A 9,046-nucleotide genomic window follows, 5' to 3' on the forward strand; every position below is an offset into this window, starting at 1 on the left:
GGGAGAGAGAGGGAGAGAGAGAGAGAGAGACCCAGGGAGTGAGCCGTGGTCACCACCCCAGACAGCAGGCGTGTCCTTCCCAGGGACTCTCAGGGCTTGAGCGCTCCAAGGACATCTGTCCAAGGCCACATTGTCCCTGTGGCAGAAGCCTCCCTGCACGCTCCATGCCTGCTGGCGGCAGGAACTGTTACCTCTGATAGCAGTCATTCAAGCCCACTGCCTGACCTTCACGGTGACCCTTTCAGAGCGTGTGGAATTGTGTTTCATGGGGAAGAGAAGAGAGGCCCCTGGAGAGCCCCAGCCTCGCACACTGCTCACACCACACTGCCCGCATAAACACTGCCAAAACTCGCTCAGACACCAACAAAGCCCAACCGGCCGTCTCGCCAAGGTGGCGGTGCTGGGGCAGGAACCTTCCTCTCGTGGCCAGGCCCCTCTTCCCCTTGTCCACTTCCCCAAATTATAACCCCTGGCTTGTTTCCATTGCTTTCAAAGTGATGCCCACAGCCAAGTCCCCAGGAGCTTTGCAGAGGCTGTGAATGCCAACTGCTGCGTGCAAGAGCAGCCCACGGGCCACTGTGGAGCATGAATGCGCAGCGTGAGGGGCTCTGTGCGCGTGTGCTCCCGGACAGGCGCAGCACTCTGGGCAGGGACTCCCTCCCAGCCGCCACCGCTGGCTTCCTACGCTTCCTCTGTCCACGGAGCCAAAGACATTTCACTTCTGCCCAGGAACAAATCTCATCCCTCTCGCTGGCCAGTGGGAGAGGCCGGGGACCTATGACTTCCACTGTCGCCCATTCTGGGTCCTGTGCTCTTCGTGCAGCTGTTCAGGCTGAACCCCAATATTAGCAACTCAGTGAGGATCAGAGTCAGAGTCCAGGAGGCTCGCGAGGCCCAAAGGGAGGGGCTGTGGCCCCCACCGGGGCAAACACTGCAATCGTGATTGTGTCCTGCCCCCCATCGGAGACTTCAGCCTTCGCACCCTTCAGAAGCCACACTCTCAGTGTCCTTCTCCCAGGGCGGAATGCTCTTGTGTCTTTGGCTTTGGACACAAAAGTTAATCGAGAAGACAGCAAGGACAGGAGCGTGTCGGGCTGGGAGTTGATTCACCTCCATCGGTGATGGTGAACCTTTCACAGCTTTCAGTGATAACAAACAGCCCGCGGTGGCACGCATGCCCTAGGTTCGTGGTCTAGAACCTAGAACGTGGGTGGGCAGCTCGTCGGAGCAGGGCTGAAGAGAGAGGTGCCCACCCATCTGGGTGCACGGGTGGTGTGTATATCCACACACATGCAAGTGGGTGTGCCCAGCGCTCACACACCCACATGTGCACACAACCACTCCCCGGGCTCACCGCACACTTCATGCCTTCCCTGCTGCCTGTCAGCGTTTTCTCACTCAGTCTCAAAACGGCAGCGAGAGCACCAAGGTTTTCCTCCTCTCGGCTTCCTCACCCAGTTCGCATCCCCCTCTCCGGAGAGCCTGCGTTTAGCACACTTGGGGATGTGCAGCACGTTTGAGCCTGCCCTGGGCCACAGCAGCTCAGAGGACTGGGAACATGGGCTGCTGAGGGAGCCTGGACAGGCCAGCTGCTCCGTCTCCGGGGCTTCCCTCCTGCCCCGTCAGAGCACATCTGTCCTCCTGACCTGGCCCTGCCTCCTCTCCAGTGGACCAGCCTTTCCTCGGCTCCTGCTGGATTACCCAACAGCAGACTGTGTTTCCTTCTTGGACCTCCTTGCTCTGGGGACCCGCCACTTCCACAAAGTGACTGTAGGAATGGTGCTAGGCCAGGAATGCTCCATCAGGGCTGTGCTGAATGCCTCTGCAGCCAGGTCGCCGCTCACCTCTGTGTCAACGGTGCTGAACTGCTGCTTAATCAGAGTTTCTCTAACACGTTGGAAGTCACGTAGGGACCACGAAGGCCACGGAGTCCTGGGTGGGGCCCCAGACCCTGCATTTGTACAGGGCTCCAGCTGATGCTTGTGCCCCTGGTCTGGGAACCCTGAGTGCTGTCAAGGACCCTGCGGGCCCACATCTCAGCAAGCAGGCGCCCTCACCTCCAGCCGTGGTAATCACTCAGCTGTGTCCCTTCTGGCCTGGTGTACTGGGGGCTCAGCAGGCACTCCGATATATGTGAGCAAATGAGCACATGAGCCCACTGACATAAAACAGTGCCCCCGTCCAGGCTGTCATCTTACAGCTGGAACAGCCTTCTCTCTGGCTTTCTCTGGCTCATGCAGGCTGAAACTTGCAAAGTTCAAAAGGATGTGCTCCCTTACCATTACTGTCCACTGTTACTACTTCGTCCCTGTTATGGTTTGTGTTTCGATGTCCCCCTGAAAGGCTCACGCAGATGAGGGGGGACTTTCTTTTTCAGAGGTAGCTGGGCCTGGAATGTGTGATGCCGGGTTAAGGGTGTGTGATTACTGAACCACTACATGGGAGTGATTAGTATGGCAGCACCCTAATCCCGGTGGACTAAGATAAAAGGGGCAGAAGGATGCTGATAACTCTTTTTGCCTTTGCTGCCTTGTATGAGCCACGTGGTCCCTGCTCTGCCAGACCCGTTTGTCACCCCTGCCTTGGAGCGGGCTGCTTATGGACTAAACCTCCACCAACCCTAAGCCAAGGAAACCCCTTCCCCTCTAACCCTGGGTGTCCAGTATTCTGCCTCAGCAACCAGTGAGAAAGGTCACGAACACAGTCTCCCTCGGTGGCTCTTACTCTTAACGAGGCCTTTTCACCCAAACATCTGTCCTGCCTGTTTGTCCAGCTGTGGAGACAGAGCAGCCTCTGAGGCCAAGACTCCAGCTCACTGAGGTTGGCTTCCTCCCGAGGACCTGGACATCTTTAAGAGTGAGTTCTTCCCCGGAAGTTTCGGACCCTCGATTCACTCTCCGCCTAGGGGTGAAGAGTCCGTCTGGGAGGCGGTGTCTGTCACTAAAGTTCACGAGTGAGAATCTTCATGGCCATCTGTGCGGTCCCCACCACGGCCACGCACTCCTCTCAGCCTAGCAGAGCCCCCAGCACTGCTGTCAACTGCACCCACCCCTAAGGAAAAGGTAATTACCCCTGGCGGCAGGGCACAGGCACATCGCCCCTCCTGGGGGAGGTGCGTGTTTCGAAGTCAGCAGCCTCGCAGGAGCCCACTGCTGGTGGACACTGGGGACGTCCTCCATTCTCCTCTTTTCTGACAGCAGATGCATCCGATGCAAGGCTGACTTTCCCACAGAATCATTTCCGATTCAACGTGAGACTTCATCTTCCAAACACTCAGCGGTGCTGTGACTCATGGCTGCTGTGGGCACCACGGGCACCTGTGCTCCGGGTCAGCACCTATTCCCGAGGGCCTAGAGCAGGCTCTCCTTGATGGGCTGCACAGGGGCACTGGCTGCTTGCACCAGCCCAGCGCACACTCGTGCCACCAGAGAGGATACCAAACAGGTCCTGTCTCTGTTCCCCCTGTCCCCGCTCTGCACTGTGGGGGAGAGGTGGGCACAGAGGAAGCAGAGGACAGAGGGGTGGTCAGCACAGGCCGTGAGAAGAGCTGGGCTGAGGGTCGGCTGCCTTGGGAACCCGCTGGGCAGAGCCGCCAGGCCACAGGTGAAGGGTGTGCAGGCTCAGGAGCGCCAATTAGGGGAGTCAGAGAAGCTGCCTTGGGAGGAAGTCTGAGTAGGAGGCTCCAGAGAGCAAGCAAGGTTAGGACAAACGTCTGCAATGACAAACTGTGGCTGCACAGTGCCGGCAACCCTGAGACACTTCCCCAGGTGCCTCGAGGGCACCCACGGCTGTGCCAGAGTCTCTGTATTCTAGGCCTGGGGCACCTGCATCCAGGGTGGGCACCGAGGGCAGGGCAGGAAGTAACTTGCTCAAGGAACAGCCCCAGCCCTGGCCACGCTCATGCAGATCACACATGCTACACAAGTGGCCCTAGGAAATGCCACATGCCAGCTCTGTGGCAAACACAGAATCCAGGCACCGATGATCTGTGGCGTCACCCTTTCCGGCCCCAACATTCCTTTCTCAACCGTGGTCTGTCAAGAGCTGGACATGTGCATGGGTCAGCCCTTCCTCCGGGCCCAACCTGTTTCTCATCTTGACTAATTTTATTCTTACCAGGATCTGGGCCGGCTCATTTTGAGAAATGTCTCCGGGTGGGCAGAGAACATCTGTTCAAATGCAGGCAGCTAAGTTTTCATGAGCCCTCTGCACTCTCTGGTCCTTAGAGCCGTGTGTCTGTACCTTTATGTCCGGAGTCACAGCATCTCCCTTGCTCCTGGCTAGGACCCTTCACTCCCTCCACCTTTCGAGACCTGTGAAGGGTTTCTCCTGCATTGTGTCTGCCAGGGAAGCGGCTTTCAGCTTCAACCAGGAGCAGGGTGGCAGCAGCCCTTCTGGAAGGAAGGGGCCAGGTTGTGTGGGACACAGAGCAGGGCTGGGAGGGGCGTGCTGCCTCAGAATTGGAGGGCATGGGAGAATGTGGACACCCCAAGGACTCTCTCCCCAGCCTGGTAAGATGACCAAGCCCCTGGCCTTGAGGACAGCAGGCAGGAGGGGCAGGGGTGACAGGAGCAGAGGAGAAGCTGGTCCTCTCGTGGCCACCTGAGGGGAAGCCTCAGCCTGGAGGGCTGGACGGAGAGAGACGAAGCTCTGTGGGTAATGGGGGTCCCAGTGAGCGGTCAGTGCATCATGCTGATGAAAACAGAGAGGTGCTGAAGGGTTTCCAAGGCTGCCCCGGCCCCAGTGTTTGCTCCATAGGCCTCAAGATGCTTCTAAGGCACATAACCCTTATCAAAGGCACCAGACACTGGCAGAAGCTTCCAGAACTACAGCCCTGGGATGCAACCCAGCCCACCACCTCCTGGGGCCATACAGGAGCTCGAAGACTCTGGAATGTCTTTCAGTGGAGAGATAAGCACAGCCCCATGCAAAAGGTGCTCACCACAGCCAGGCCCTCAGACACAGTCCCTGTGTGCAGCCCAGCTTTGGGACAAAGGGAGGAGAAACAGGAGCAAGGTGAGCCCCTCTCCATCTCCTGTGCTGCCGCCGTTTCTGGATACAGATGAGCTCCGTGGGAGTGGAGCAGGCGGGCGGGGCCGGCCGTACTCACCAGGAAGAGGCCAGGCTCCACGTCCCCTTCCTCCCTCCGGGAGGCCAGCAGCCAGCTGACAGGGACGCGAGAGGCTCTGGGCACGAGGCCACCCCAGGAGGGGAGGAGGGGTTGCTGTTTGCCAGGTACTGAGGGAGAGTGTGGGGTGTGTGAGCTCCAGGTGGCCACAAGGTCAGAGAAGGTGAGGCCAGGGCAGTGACAGCAGCTCGGTGCTGTGAGCCATGGTCAGCATCACTGCCGCCTCATGGCTGGGCCCCGACTGGATACGCTGTGCTTCTCTCTGGGTGGCGCTCTGCAGCCCCCACCTCCCCGTTCCAGTTGAAGCTCTGCTTGGTCTTCCTGCTGCCCTCTCCTACCTGCTGATCTCGGGGTTCACTCTCACCTGCCTGGTCCCTGTGGCCACCTGTTCCAGGTCCCGGGTATTAATCCTTCGCCTATCACCCAAGCTCTGAAATGCTGTCCCGCATGGGAAGGAAGAAACAGAGTCCAGGTACAGCTGCAGTGTGGTTGAGGCCTGGAAACGGTGATGTCACTGGGTTTATGGATTCCCAGTAATGGACGACTTTTCAGTCTAGTCCGGAGGTGGTGCTGATGCATACTACATCTGCAGGGCTGTATGAAGGAAATCATTAGCATCCAGACACCCGATGGCTTCACATGGCACACCCATGGCGTGCAAGGCCTTGCACAGGTCACAGCCCCTTCTGAGTAAAGAGCGGCCTGGCTTTCACTTGGCAGAGCAGGAAAAGCTCCCGACCAGCTCAGCGGCCACACTGCAGTAGCCTTTGAGAGACACCCACTTGCGATGCCAAGGAGAACATCTCCGATTACTTGTGAAAAGGAGATTAAGATGCCCTTGCTCTCCCTTCTCCACATCTGTGCAGCATGGCCTTTTCACACAATTCACGCTGAATATCGCAGTCCCGAGCACACACAGAGCAGGCCCACCATGCTGATGCTGCAGCTGCAGGAACCAGCACCACTCCTCCCCACGGCGGGTTTGTTTTGGAAATTAGTTCGTTTTGGTAAAGTATGATATTTTTGTTAGCCCGTGATGGTTATTGTTATTTAAAAATGAATCCATTACTGTTTGCAAGAGTCTTCATTTCAATGTCCAGTAAGTAAGCACCCATGACTCTTAGATCTTCTATTATTTTTAAGAGCGTGAAGAACTGGTCCATCCTTGTAGGGCATTTTGGGGTGCTACAAAATGGGGAGAAGGCAGAACAATGGGGTTGGGTGCTGGGTGAGGGGAACCCTTTCAACAGGGTGGTCAGGGTAGGCCTCTGTGTCCCCCTCAAAGTCCTAGGCCGAGATCCTAACCCACAGGACCTCAGAGTGTGGCCATGCTTAAGAGACAGGTCCTTTATGGGTATGACTTGGTTATAGTAGGGTCATTGGGTGGGCCCTGCTCCAGGGTGACCAGTGTCCTCAGGAAGAGATTAGGACACAGGCACAGAGGCACAGGAGGAGGAGGCTAAAAGCCAAGGGTGGAGGCCTCAGCTTGGGAGAAACCGCCCAGCAACATCATGAGCTTAGGCTTTACCAGGGAGAGTCAGGGCCACAGCAGGTGCCCCGGAAGCAGGGTGATGTGGCCCAGCCAGGCTCGTGTTCCTTCAGGCAGGAGGCCTTGCTGAGCTAGGCCGGGGCATCGGACAAATCCTGCCTACCATCTTCTGGCTTTTTCCTCAATGTTTTTGTATTACTGCAAAATGCTTGATGTAAAACTTGCCCTCTTAGTCATTTCTATGTGCAGTTTGGGGCCACTAAGTGCATCCCCACGGGCAGCCAGCACACCATCCACCTCCAAAAGAGTCACCCACACAAGCAGAAGCGCTGTCCCCGTGAAACACCCCTCCCCCAGCCTCTGGAGACCTCACTCCAGTCTGTCTCTGGGAACCTGATGACTCAAGGCACTCCTGGGAGCGGATGCACAGGCCACCTGTCTCCCTGTTCCCGGCTTCCTGCACCAAGTGTGTCTCCAGGTCCACTGACATGGGAGCAGATGTCAGTTTCCACCACTGTCCAGTTTATCAGTGAAGTTTTACTCGGCCCCAGCCACATTGGGATGGCAGAGCTGAGTAGCCGCACCAGAGCTGAATGGGCTGCAGAGCTGAAACTCTTTGCTGGTTGGCCCCTCACAGAGAAAGTCACCTGAGTGCTGGCCTTGAGCACAGGAGACCTGAAAAGAGACACTTCTGCCCCTCCTGTTTATGGTGCTCAAAACTGCTCTGCACCTGCCTGGCCAGCTCTGCCGAGGCTATCAATTGTGCCTCCCCACTCGGACACTCCTCCCTGGCCCTGCATCCGTGCTTGGTTCTGCAAAGGCTCTGCCTCCTGCTCTGACTGCCCTGAAGGGAAGGGACAGGTTATAGCTGGGTGGGGGAAGCCCAGCTGGTGTGGTCCCATCTCCTCCACCCTGTGACCGAGAGCTGCCCAGCGTTGGCACTGGCTCTGAGCTAGGTCCTTGTGTAAAATGGGCAACACCACTGCAGACAGGACAGAGAAGCCACAGTCTTGCGGGGTTTTCTGGAGAGACCAGTAGGTGAGCAAGGCAGGTGTCTCCACAGCACCCATAAGCCCACAAACAGGCCCTGACTTCCACCAGGTCCATACACAGGTGCAGGACGGATGGCCCCCCAGGACACCCCCCGGGCTCCTGTGAGGAAGGGAGCAGGCGCTGCCACCTCTGAGGTCCCTGTGGAGGTGCTTTGGTGAAGGCAGGGGCTGAAAGGGGGTCGGGGAGTCTGGAAGCTCCGGGAGCCGCTCTGGAGCCTGTGATCCCAGTGCTGCGGCTGAGGGACTGGGTCACCAGCACCCGGAGAAGTGCCCGTGTGGCCGGATGTGCCAAGCGGGGCTCTGGCTGCTCAGCTCAGGCCGTTCGCAGGGCAGCGGCCCCGTGCAGTGACGCAGTGACTGGAGCCCTGCGCGTCGGGACGGGAGGCCAGGCCTCCTCGCAGCACGGGCCTGAGGGCTGCAGACCTTCCGGTGCGGCAGCTCCAGCCAGCAGTGGTGGGAGGGGCCTGACATAAGGGAGGGGCCCTGGACACAGCACAGCGTGAGGGGAAGGTGGAGTCTGACAGGCTTCCCATCTCACCTGCTGCTCCTTGGTAGACAGGGAGGGCCCGTCTGGGGCCCCACTGCTGTCTGAGGAGGCAGCGCCACACTTCAGGGCTGTAGGCAGCAGGGGCCATTGTCAGAGTCAGCCGAGCCAGAGCTGGTGGCCACGCTGCGCTGCGGGTGACAGTGCCGCCCAGCCCAGGGTGGGCCCACGCCCTCTCTCCAGCCCCTGCCCCCCAGCAGCTCCGCTCTGTGGGGTTCCTGTGCAGAACGAACTTCTGTCAGCTTTCAGGGGACCCTGCTTGGGCCCCCTGGGTTCTCGTGGTCCCATCTGTGCTGGGATTCTGGGTCCCATCCCCTTCCTCTTATCTGTGGGTTGTCTGAACCGCTCCCTCTCCTCCCTCCCATCACTCCGTGCATCTCCCCACAGCACCCAGATGAACCCAAGTTATCAAACCCTCCAAACCATTCGTCCTGTCAGTGGGGAACCCTTCAGCGTGCCCCACTGCTCCTGAAATACAGCTGAAAAGCTCAGACTGCCCCTTGATACTGGTGAGCTCCTCACCGTGGTTTCCATCCTTTGTGGAGCTCACAGGCCTTTCCTCATCCCGGAGCCTTTGCACCTGCTCTTCCCCAAGCCACCTGTTGCACCTGGGGCAGGGCAGTCCTCCTATCTGGGACAGGTGGCCACCCCAGGCCACCTGCTGTCCTGCGCCAGTGAGCCCCCCGCTCTCAATGCAGTTTCTGCACAGTGAGTTACTGCTGTTCTCTCGAGTCCTCACGATGGTCTGGGAGCTCCCTGGGGTGGACACTGCTTTTTATCGACGGCTCTGAACTCTTGGTGTGCAGCACTTACTGGCACAGAGAGCCCATTTC

General features: G+C 58.4%; 1 long non-coding RNA gene across 1 annotated transcript in view; it reads left to right on the plus strand.

The window, feature by feature from the left end:
• The window catches only part of LOC109118500, a 3,301-nt gene extending 2,460 nt beyond the window's left edge, over nt 1-841 (plus strand). The window contains exon 3 of the long non-coding RNA XR_002025834.2: nt 496-841. This is a non-coding gene — a long non-coding RNA (uncharacterized LOC109118500). The remainder of the gene's footprint in view (nt 1-495) is intronic.
• Nucleotides 842-9,046: the final 8,205 nt, after the last annotated feature.

Source organism: Fukomys damarensis, unplaced genomic scaffold, assembly GCF_012274545.1.
Source record: "Fukomys damarensis isolate Sample0158 unplaced genomic scaffold, DMR_v1.0_HiC HiC_scaffold_22, whole genome shotgun sequence".
Classification (NCBI taxonomy): Eukaryota; Metazoa; Chordata; class Mammalia; order Rodentia; family Bathyergidae; genus Fukomys; species Fukomys damarensis.